General features: G+C 43.2%; 1 protein-coding gene across 1 annotated transcript in view; it reads right to left on the reverse strand.

Annotated features, from left to right (window-relative positions):
* The window catches only part of SRP14 (signal recognition particle 14), a 173,883-nt gene that overhangs the window by 76,241 nt on the left and 84,973 nt on the right, over positions 1-12,669 (reverse strand). The gene's annotated exons all lie outside the window — the stretch shown is intronic.

Below are 12,669 nucleotides of genomic sequence, written 5' to 3' on the forward strand. Positions count from 1 at the left end.
AGTTATGCTAAACCAGTGACCACTATATGGATCTCTCCCAGCTTTCAGATGTTCTCTGTACGCAAACCTGACTTACTCCTTGGCAGGTGTTAGGACACAGAAATCAGTGATTTGAGTAAATAGCAGGTTGTTATTTTAAGACCAGCCCAGCCTTAAATTACTAACACTGGCTAACTTTGTTCAAAGAAATGTCAAACTGCGACATTAGGTAACGATAGGGCCATTTCAGTCTCTTTTCTAAGGATTCAGGGTCATTGAACCTGTTCTAAATGTGATGACCTCTAAGGGATAAAGGGGGAAGCCAAAGACCGTCAACTCTTACCCCAGATCAGACCAGATTATGGAGCCTGTTCCAGGTTTGACAAACTTCTAAAGCACTATCATCTGAGACTATGTAAACTTGTGATGAAGAAACTTAAGTATTGGGGCCAATCCTGGTTTTCACAACTGGAGAAAAATATCAAAAATTCCCAGATGCTTCAGAGTAGAATTATTTTTTTCATCCTGATCGCTCTCACAATGAGGATATAAAATATACAAAACTGACCTCTGTATAAAGCCTCAGGCATAAATTCTTATTGACTTTAGAAACTACTTCCCAGCCTAATTCAGCTCCAAGACAGGATCATGAGGTATGACCTTCACTGTGCCTTTGGACTAGGTAAGCTCCCAGAAGAGGAGAATAAAACAATGTTGGGTTAGAATATAGTTCCTCTAAAAGGATCCTTGGAGCTTACCAGTTTCCTTGTCTGCAGGAAGGAAGTTTTTGCTTGAATGTTTGTTGTTCAAATATTCCCTGTAGGCAGAGAGCTTCTGTATTCCATTTCTTTGTACTTGAAATAAAGTTTGTGTCATTATCTTTGAAATATCATTTAAAAAAAAATTAGTCTTATGTTTTGGAGCTCTTGTTTTATTTTATCTCTTTTGATACTTTGTTAATGAAGGGAGGTCTCTTCCTATTTCTACACATCCCCAACAGGTTTAATGGAAATCATTATTCTCTGCAAAGAAATTATCTCCTTTACATTGAATATTTATTGAACACAGGCTGTGTGCCTCTAACTATATGAGTGTTACAAAGGCTATGAGGAATAAGACACATTTCCTGCCTGCCTTCTCATTGCCTGTGCTAAATAGTCTTTATTGAGATATAATTGAGTTATAATCACCTACCTCAAAATTCATCCACGTAAAGCAGCAGTTCCCAACCTTTTTGGCACCAGGGACTGGTTTCATGGAAGAAAACTTTTCCATGGACAAGGCAGTGGGGCAGATGGTTTCGAGATGATTCAAACACATTACATTTTCTGTGTACTTTATTTCTATTATTATTACATCAGCTCCACCTCAGATCATCAGGCATCAGATCCCAGAAGTTGGGGATCCCTGATTTAAAGTATACAATCTAATGTTTTTTTAAATACTCACGATTTTAGAACATTTTCATTACCCTCAAAATAAACCCTGTACCCTGATACCCTGTATCAGTCACTCCCCAGCCCAAGTAACCAAGTAACCACTGATATACTTTCTGTCCCTATAAATTGGACTGTTCCTGAGACTTTGACAATGGAATCATATACTGTGTTGTCTTTTGTAACTGGCCTATTTCACTTACAATTGTCTCAAGATTTATCCATGCTGTAGCATGTATCAGTACTTCATTCTTTTTGATGGTTGAATACTATTCCATTGCATGAATTTATCACCTTTTGTTTATCTGTTCATTAGTTGATGTACATTTGAGTTGTATCCACAATTTGATATTATTAACATTCATGTAGAAGTTTTTGTTTAAATACCTGTTTTCCATCCTTTTGAGTGTATACCTGAAGTGTGCAATTGCTGGGTCAAGTGGTAAATTTATGTTTAATCTTTTGAAGAATCACTGGGGGTTGAATTTGCATTTAAGTAACAACTAAAGCTGACTGCCGAAGAATTGATGCTTTTGAACTGTGGTGTTGGAGAAGACTCTTGAGAGTACTTTGGACTACAAGGAGATCCAACCAGTCCATCCTAAAGGAGATCAGTCCTGGGTGTTCATTGGGAGGACTGATGCTAAAGCTGAAACTCCAGTACTTTGGCCACCTCATGCGAAGAGTTGACTAATTGGAAAAGACCCTGATGCTGGGAGGGATTGGAGGCAGGAGGAGAAGGGGACGACAGAGGATGAGATGGCTGGATAGCATCACCAACTCGATGGACATGAGTTTGAGTGAACTCTGGGAGTTGGTGATGGACAGGGAAGCCTGGCGTGCTGTGATTCATGGAGTCGCAGAGTCGAACACAACTGAGCAACTGAACTGAACTGAACTGAATGCTTCATTGGAAGGTCTGATGCTGAAGCTGAAACTCCAATATTTTGGTCACCTGATGTGAAGAACTGCATCACTGGAAAAGACCCTGATGCTGGGAAAGATTGAAGGGAGGAGGAGAAGGGGATGAGGATGACATGGTTGGATGGCATCACAGACCTGATGGACTTGAATTTGAGCAAGCTCCGGGAGTTGGTGATGGACAGGGAAGCCTGCCATGCTGCAGTTCATGGGGTCACAAAGAGTCAGACACGACTGAGTGACTGAACTGAACTGAACTGAATGCTGTTAAATATGTTTTCATGGGCTTTGGGCTTATTGGCCATTTGCATATTTTCCTTAAAGAAATGTCTGTTCAAATCTTTTGCCCATTTTGAAACTGGGTTATGTGTCTTTTTATTGGCTGGCTTCCCTGGTAGCTCAGACAGTAAAGAATTCACCTGTAACGTAGGAGACCCAGGTTTGATCTCTGGATCGGGAAGATCCTCTCGAGAAGGAAATGACAACCCACTCTGGTATTCTTGCTTGGAAAATCCCATGGACTGAGCAGCCTGGTGGGCTACAGTGCATGGGGTCGCAAACAGTCTTGCATGACTGAGCAACTAACTCTAACTTTCTGTAAGAATTCTTTATATATTTTGGATACAAGTCCCTTATCAGATATATGATTTGCATATGTCTTCTCCTGTTCCGTTATCTTTTTACTTCTTGTTTTGATGATGTCATTTACAGCACAAACATTTTTAATTTTGATGTAGTTCAATTTGTCTATTCTTTCTATATTGCTTATGCCTTTGGTGTCATATCTAAGAAACCATTACCTAACCCAAGGCCACAATGATTTACTCATATGTTTTCTTCAAAGAGTTTTATAAGTTTTAGCTCTTACATTTAGGCCTATTTTCCATTTTAACTAACTTTGTATACAGTGTTAAAAAGGGGATTTAAGTTCATTTTTTTATGCATGGATATCCAGTGGTCCCAGCATTATTTGTTGAAAAGAGTATTCTTTCTCCCATTGAATGGTGTTGGTCACTAAGTTGTATTTCTCTTCCTTTCATGTATGTGTCTATTCTTTATTCCATTACCAAACTATCTGAATTACTGTTGCTGTATAGTAACTTTTAAAATTGCGAGGTGTGAATCTTCCAACTTTTCTCCTATTTTTCAAGATCATTTGGATATTCTTAGTCCCTTGTATTTCCATCTGAATTTCAGGATACACTTGTCAATTTCTGCAAAAGAGCCATCTGGGATTTTGATTGGAGATTGCATTGATCTGTAAATCAATTAGGAAGTATGGCCGTTTTAACAATATTAAGTCTTCTGATCGATTCATGACAATGGGTATCTTTCCTTTCATCTAGATCTTTTTAAATTTCTTTCAACAATGTCTAATAGCTTTCAGTGTACACTTTTGCACATTAAATTACTCCTGAGTATTTTACTTTTTTGCTGCTGCTATAAATACAATTGTTTTCTTAATTTTATTTTTATATTGCTCATTTCTAATGCATTGAAATACAATTAATATTTCTATATTGATCTTATATTCTACAATCTTACTGAATTCATTTATTTAATCCAATAGTTTTGTTTTGTTTTGTTTTTTAATTTTTTGAGGAATCAGACTTTTCTATGTACAATATTAGGTCATCTGTGAGTAAAGATAGTCTTACTTTTTCAAGGTCTGTATGTCTTTTATTTCTTTGTCTTGCCTAACTTCCCTGGCTAGGACTTCCAGTAAAATGTTGCACAGAAGTGACAAGAGTGAACATCTTTGTCATGTCCCTGATCTTAGGGCAAAAGCTCTCAGTCTTTCACCAGTATGTGTGATGTTAGCTGTGGGGTTTTTGTAGGTGCCCTTTATCAGGTTGAGGAAGTTCCCTTTCATCCCTAGTTTATTGAGTGTCTTTATCATGAAAATTTTTTAGATTTTACCAAATGCTTTTTTGTTTCTACTGAGATGTTCATGTGAATTTGTTCTTTATTTTATTGATATTGAGTTAGTTATTGATTGATTTTATGTATTAAACCAACTTGGCAACCTTACAAATTCCACTTCATGTATAATCATTTCTATATGTCACTAATATTAGTTTGCCTGTCTTTTGCTCTGTTATAGGCTTTTGAGGAGATAAAATTTATACAGAAGAAGAAATAGAGGACATTAACACCAGTAGTATGTAACCAAGTACTATAAGGTAGAGAGCATCAGTGCTATTCTAGTGAATATTTATTGTGTACCAACTATGTGGCAGGTATTGTGATTTGGGGAGATAAAAGCTACAGAGGCCGAGGGGCCTTGGTGAGTGTGCCTCCCTGCCATTCTAGCCAGCATCTTCAAAGTCATCAAGACCCTCACTCCCACCCCTTCTCCACTCCAGTCATTCACACGGTCCATTGAAACAAGGACCAGGACTCCTTGGGGATTTAATTAGGTGGCCAGAGATAATGCTGTGACTCAGTTAAGAAGCCAAAATAACAGGGTGAGAACAAAGCTTTGGAGTCAGACAAATGGGGATTCAAATTCCAGCAAAGGCACCTACTGGTGATTTGGAACGAGTATATTAATCTCTCTGAACTTAGTTCCACCATCTGTCAGATGGAGATAATTATAGCACTCATCCCCAGGTAGTTGTTGGGAAGTAGAAATTGTAATAAATTATACGAAACACCTAGCAGAGAGCTTTTGGTACATGTTAGATGCTCAACAAATCATAGCTATTACTATGCGTTCAGTACTGTGTGACAACCATAGACCAGGAAAAAAAGTCCAGAAGAAGAATGAAAAAGTCATCAACTCTATTTTCAGAAGGTGCATGTTCCAGTTAGGGAGTCCAACCTAGCACATATAAAATAACTGTAGCTTTATAATAACAGCATATAAGGTACCTAAAAAATCATTGTATAGAATATGACTACTGTAGGAATAAACGAGGCTATAGTATGTAAAATGCTTAATACCAAAGTGTTAAGTGACATAAGTACTCAATACATGGTAGTAGCTATTATTATTAACAGTTGCCTTTACCTAATCTCTCTAGAACAGTGATTTTTCAAAGTGTGGTCTCTGGTTCAGCAGCAGCAGCATCACCTGGAACTTGTTAGAAATGCTAATAATTCTTTTTTAAAAAATATTTATTTATTTACTTTTTGATTGTGCTGGGTCTTCGTTGCTGCACAGGCTTTTCTCTAGTTGTGGCAAGTGGGGACTGCTCTATAGTTGAGGTGCATGGACCTCTCATTGCAGTGGCTTCACTTGTTATGGATCACAGGCTGTAGGGCACATGGGCTTCAATACTTGCAGCTTCTGGGCTCTAGACACAGGCTCAATAATTGTGATGCAAGGGCTCAGCTGCTCTGAGGCATGTGGGATCTTTCCGGATCAGGGATCGAATCTGTGTCTCCTGCATTGGCAGGTGGATTTTTTACCACTGAGCCACCTGGGAAGCCCAGCTAATAATCCTTGATCTTCTCAGACTCACTGACTCAGAAACCCAGAGTGTGGGCCCAGCAGTCTGTGGTTTAATAAAGCCTCCAAGTGATTTGGATGCAGTGGTTTTAAATGTTGGGATTACCTGGGGAGCTTGAAAAAATCCCCATGCCTCTGCTCACCTGGGCATCCCAGATAGTGCTAGTGGTAAAGAACCTGTCTGCCAATGCAGGAGATGCAGGTCCGATCCCTGGGTCAGGAAGATCCCCTGGAGGAGGGCATGGCAACCCACTCCAGTATTCTTGCCTCGGAAATCCCATGGACAGAGGAACTTGGCGGGCTACAATTCATGGGATCACAAAGAGTCAGACACAACTAAAGTGACTTAGCACGCATGCATACTCCCTTCAGACCATCCCCCCTAGGGAGGGGATCCAGGCCTTGGAATTTTGTAAAACTCTCTAGGCTATTCAAACGGACATCTGAAATTTAGGCCTACAACTCTAGACTTACATTAAAAAGGAAAAATGAAGATTCAGCCTTTAAAATTAATAAATTTACTAATGCAGGTTGTAGATAAAGTCCTAAAATGCCCCTTTTCTATCGTTGCCCCCTCCTCCCAATTATGGCCTACAAGAAGGGAAAAACAAGAGAAAACAGAGGCACTTCTCTAACCTGAGGTTGAGCTAGTGGGTGTGGAACAATGTGTCCTGCCCCTTTCCCTTAGGGTGACTGCCATCCCGGGGAACAGACATTGCAAGTTTGAGCCTGATGTTCATTTTTAATCACCTGTGTTAATTCCCTCTGGAGGACTAGCAGGCATCTGCCTTGAACACAGAGGGTCTCACGTCACTCAAATCCTTACCTTATTCATGAAACCAGAAAAATCCTTCATCAGCCCCAATTGTGCACCACAGAAGCCTGATCCATGTTGTTCCAGCATGTAGCCTGTTCACTGCATATACGCTGCATGTACACCTTGCCTGGTCGGGTGTATCTTTGATGCCTCCAAAGTCCAAGACTACTTCTCAGACAGAAAGAGAACATGGTATGGAGGTCAGCCTCTCAGAGTGAAATGGAAGCCAGGGTGGCCTAGAGCTCATTTATCAACCTATATAAGTGATTGTGCAAGATATGGCCTCTGGAGGCAGCAGACATTTGCCCCTAGCCTTGCCAGCGATTACGAGGATAGCCACCAGTCTTGGTCGGGCTTGCCAGTAAAGCAGAAGCTTCCTCTGCTACAGGCAGTTTTAGGGAAGTAGCTAGTTAGTAAAAGAAGGGTGGGTTTTGGAATCTCAGACAGGAAGAAATCCTGCTGTGTCCCTTATAAGTTACTTAACATTTTTGCATCCTAGTTTCTTCATCTGTTTTTAAAAACTGGGGATTAAAAATGAGATGACGCACAAGCTCATCCTTAGCCTGGTGCCGATCACATAGATGCTCAGGAAATGTTAGTTTCCCTTCCCTTTCCCAGAAAAGGGAAGGAGCAGCAGGGGTATGATAGGCCAGTTGCCTGAGTCTCCTCTGTGACCTCCCAGAACCACCAGTGTCCCTGTATCTCAGCATCTGTGTCTTTCAGAGCTACTGCTCATTAAAAACAGGATAAGATTTACATGTTAAATACCTATTCAGTAACTACCCAACCAGGGCTGCAGCAAACCTGTGGTTTAATCCACTTTCAGTTACAATCTACACTCTCAGCACATAATTTAGAGACTCAAATAGCTGAGTATAAACTTTGTTTTACTTCCAAAATGATTATGACATTATTCAAAAAATAATATGACAATCTTATGACCCTATTTCTTTAATGGAGAGACAGTGCTTCCAGGCTGTACCCATTCCCATGAAAACTTGGGCTTTTTTTTTTTCTGGACTTTCAATTTTGGTTTTGGTTCACATTCTCCTTTCCCTCACTGAGTCTAAGGCTGAATTTCTACTAGAAAGAAGAAAAGGAAGTAGAGGGAGAAAGGACTGTTTTAAAAAGGAAACAGTTCTGTCCTTTAAATGCCCCCAGCCCACATGAACCCCACATGAACCCTGCATTTCCAGCCCAGGAACCTGAACAAAAATAACACTAAGATTCTTGGGATAATCCAGATGTTGTTCTTATTTGCATATATTTGCATACACATATAAGCAACCGTGCACAGTGAATTAATTAGGGCACCCAGTGGTAACTGCAATCAACCCTATTATTACAAGCTGGCCTGTGAAACAGGTGGCATGACCACAGGCCAGGGCGGGACAGTGCCACAGCCCAGAAGCTCCTACTGCTCTGGGGGGAGCTCCCTGAAGTGAGGCCAGAAACCCAGTGCCACAGAAACTGAGTGTTCTCTGTTAACCTCTCTACCCTCTTTACTTCCCCCTTTGCCCTGTTCCAGATCCAGATCCATCTGCCCTTCCCTCCTCTCCCTCCAGATCCAGGGAAGGCCATGGCTCAGTGAATCCCTCCTGAAAGCGCTGAGTAAAGGCAGGCCTGAGCCCCCATGAAGCCTCAGACTGCAGGGAGTGCCCCAGTCTGGGAAGAGAGAACCTGCCAAGCACACATCCCTTTGGTAGTGCCTAGTTCCCCCCAAGAGAATACACACAGCAGTTAGAGTAGGGCAGACATGTAGCAGCATGCCAGTAGCATGGAGCCTTGTAGGGAAATCTCCTGGAAGGCAGGCAGAGGAGCAGGCCCTGGGGGGCTGGAGGGTGGGGGGACGGGGCAGGATTTGGCCCTGATCCATTACACCTGCCTTTAAAGTTCACCATTAAAGTGGCATGCTGTTTTCTCCTGCAGAGCCCTTTGTTCTCTGGCCATTGCTGACCAGCCTGGCTCCAGACAAACCCAGACAGATTGTTCTAAAGTTTGAACTTCCACAGGCTCTCTACATCTAATGAGCTGTCACTCAGAACTCTCTCCTAGAAGCCTGGCAGTGCCTGGAGGAAGTAGGAGGGGATAGCATGTGTGGTGCACACACAGCTGGGACTGAGCCTCCCACTGTGAGGAGGAAGTCTGAACTCTGGCCCCAAATTTCACTCTCAAGGAGCTCTGTGCCCTTAAGCTGTTGAGTTACCTGGTTTCCTGAGGGCAGAGCCCAACCATGACTCATATCTCTAGATCCTACATGACCCTCAGGCCAGAGCCACCCACACAGCATTTCCAAAGTTACCTTCTCTCGTCACAGGATTGTCCATACTTAGGCCAAGAAGGTAGGTGTTCATGCGGAATGACCCGAGAAGGATCCCCAAAGCTCTCAGTTCCCACAGCCTGCTCTGAGGCCTGCAGATCCCACAGTTGGAATCCTTTTGGAGTATCGGAAGGTCTTGTTAAGATGCAGCAGTTGCTAGAAGAAAGGCTTGGAGAAAGAAGCTGAGACCTCCCCTATAGAAGGTGCTCCAGTTTATCTGGGGTAAAGTTCAGCCACAACCTCCTCCTGAGGGCTAAGTGGTTTGTTCCCTCCTTTGACAAAAGCCACAGACCCAAGTTTCCCGTTTTACTTCCCTCCACTTCCACATGGGGCTTCACACCCTACGTGTTCAGTTGGCCATCCTTGGACAAACTGCTTTAGTGCAGTGTGCCTCATAAGTGATTAAGAGGAATCAGCCAATGGGGTATGAAGCCTGCTAAGAAGGATGGTCCATTCTAAAGGAGATCAGTCCTGGGTGTTCATTGGAAGGACTGATGCTAAAGCTGAAGCTCCAATACTTTGGCCACCTCATGCGAAGTGTTGACTCATTGGAAAAGACCCTGATGCTGGGAGGGATTGGGGGCAGGAGGAGAAGGGGACAACAGAGGATGAGATGGCTGGATGGCATCACCGACTCAATGCACGTGAGTTTGGGTGAATTCTGGGAGTTGGTGATGGACAGGGAGGCCTGGCGTGCTGCGATTCATGGGGTCGCAAAGAGTCGGACATCACTAAGCGACTGAACTGAACTGAAGAAGGATGGTTGTTACAGCCACAAGGAGAATGACAGGTGCATGTTCACAACCCCTCATCCAAAACTCTGAAATGCTCCAAAATCTTAAAGAAATAAGCAAAAGCCCACTTGGCATCAAAGCCTATTAAAATGAGGTGAAGCTATTCATAATTTCTATTCCACTTAGGGTGATTAATACTATATTTTTTCTGCCAAATTAGCAAAGTATTTACAAATGCAGTGCTGGCACAGACCCTGCTGGAGGTGGTAAAAAAAACCCCATGGTATATGCTCCATATTATCTGGCCCCAAGGGTACAGATAAGAGATTGTAAACACATATAGAAAGCTATTACAGGTGGAGAAGAAACAGGAGCCTATATAGACTATGTTAAGAAAGTAGGCTGTTCATTACATTACAAAAGAAAAGAAAGAAAGCAGACTGTGACTCTGACCTGCTGAATTCAAATTTCTAGCAGTGAAAGTACAGAGTCCTAACCACTGGACCTCGGGGGCATTCCTGATTTCATTGGTTTCAATCAAAAAATGCAATATCTCAAACCTCAAGCTACTGGACAGATTTAATGCCTAAGAACATTTGACAAGAGAGAGAGCTGGGAGGCACAAAAACATGGAGAAATATGGATGAAACTGACATCTGTGTGATCCAGAGGAATATGCTGCTGGGGTCCTCACTTTTCTTCTCTCCCTTCTGATGGAATTTGCTGGAGAGGAAGAAACCACCATTGTGTCACAGCCAGTGTAGATGTTTTCCCATAGTCAAAGAGGGCCCAGGATGGGCCTTGGGGAGGCTTGGAGAAATGAGCTAGAAGAAGGGGACTAGAGGGTGGTGTGCAAAGACTCAGATGTGGACCCTTCTTGGAAAGGGAGATGCAAGCAGAGAGGACCCAGAGAGGGGCCACGTGTAACTCATTATGTGTTAGTTTTGGATTTTCGCCATTTCTAAACATGGAGCCCTGCTTACTTCTTTCAGATCAGACCTGCTCCAAGGGGTACAGATTTTGGTACAATCTTAAATCTCACCCATACCCTGATGACGCAAGGGTAAGACCATCAGTCTCGTCACTCAGTATCTGTGCAGGGTGGGAACCACCATAGAATTCGTGGGCTTTTAGATATGGAAGTTCCTTCCTTGGACCCAACACCTTACCTTTAAGGTAAGCAAACACCAAACTCAAATCCAGTCCCAGTGTTCTCTAGAAGAGTCCATGGTGCTTCTCTTTCCCCTGGAGGAGACAGCCTGAACAAGGACAGCTGCACAGTCCTCACAGAATCATCCCTGTACCCCCTCTGCAGGGCACGAAGGACAAAGAGAAGAAAAGCAAATCCTCTGCCTGGGGTGGAGGGTGGAGGGCGAGAGGATTGGTTTATCAGCTTTTGGGCCACCCTTAGAGGCCAGCAGGCAGGATTGTATTCCTGGTGATTCAGTCTCAAGCATGATTCTCAAGAGGACTCTCAAAAGGACTCTCAGGAGGGCCTGCAGGAGGGGGGTCCAAAAGGTACCACCCCAGAGTCAGGAAGGACGTGTGTCCAGACTTGCCTAGGATAGTCCAAACATTTAATATGTAACTGCTGCCCAGGCATAACTATCCCCTTTCACTACCTTGGGGATTCCCTGGTGGCTCAGAAGTTAAAGCGTCTGCCTGCAATGCGGGAGACCTGGGTTTGATCCCTGGGTTGGGAAGATCCCCTGAAGAAGGAAATGGCAAACCAATCCAGTATTCTTGCCTGGAGAATCCCACGGACGGAAGAGCCTGGTAGGCTACAGTCCACGGGGTCGCAAAGAGTCGGACACGACTGAGCGACTTCACTTTCACTACCTATCACTGTTATTATTTTAGACAATCATTTCTCTGGTCATCCTGGAGTAGCTCTGAGTTTCTGTCTGGTGTCTAGGTCTCCACTTTGGTGAGAGTTATGGAGAAACACCCTTGCTCTGCCAAGTTTTCCTCAGAATTTCTCTCTTTCTCCTCCCCATGTCCAAGCTGCACATGCTACTTCTGCTGAATCACTGATCCCACTGTACTGCAATTTTCTTTCCCACTAGGCTGGGGATGACTTGGGACAAAGATCCCACCTTATTTGTGACCCCCTTGCCCAGTTAGTGCCTGGCATGTAATAGTAAATGCCCAATAAGGAGTGACTGAATAAAGAAATGGGAGTTGGACTGTGCCCTCAAATTTGCCCCCATTACATACTATGTGACCTTCTAGTAGATAACTTCTCTGAAGCTTGGTCTCCTCATCTGTCAATTGAGAGAGTTGCTTTAGAAGACCTCCAAGATCTCTTCTCATTCTGACATTTGGTGATTTTTTTAACTCCCACCACAGACCAAAAAACTCCCACCTCGGCAGGTGTTTCTTTGGTTTGAGATGTTGGCTACTCACATGCATGCGTGCGTGCTAAGTCACCTTAGTCGTGTCCAACTCTTTGCTGTCCCATGGACTGTAGCCTGCTAGGCTTCTAGGTCCATGGGATTTTTCAGGCAAGAATACTGGAGTGAGTTGCCATGCCCTCCTCCAGGGGATCGTCCCAACCCAGGGATTGAACCTGCATCTCTTATGTCTCCTGCATTGGCAGGTGGGTTCTTTATCACTAGCGTCACATGGGAAGCCAGCTATTCAGATATCCCCTGTTAAAATGCACAACCACCACATGAGGAAGTTATAATAAAAAGTGCATCAACGTCAGTGAGGAAAATTCTCTGGTGTTTATAATTAGATGGTCTCAGAGACAGGTGTCTGGAGGGAGGGGCCATAGGAGAGGTCTGTGTTGACGTGGATAGGAAAGAAAGTCTGAAGCAAGGTGAACTGTGTATTCTGGGGCTAACTGAGATTCTGCAAGAACAGGAGGCTAGGAGCCTGGGTAACTGGAACATAGGGGACATAAAGACATTGGGGAATTGTGGGCGCACGGAAAGAGAAAATACCAACTGCCTGTGTCTGTCTACCAGAATAGCTGAACACGAGTCAGGCTGTGGAACAGACAG

Source organism: Bubalus kerabau, chromosome 10, assembly GCF_029407905.1.
Source record: "Bubalus kerabau isolate K-KA32 ecotype Philippines breed swamp buffalo chromosome 10, PCC_UOA_SB_1v2, whole genome shotgun sequence".
In the NCBI taxonomy this organism is placed as follows: domain Eukaryota; kingdom Metazoa; phylum Chordata; class Mammalia; order Artiodactyla; family Bovidae; genus Bubalus; species Bubalus kerabau.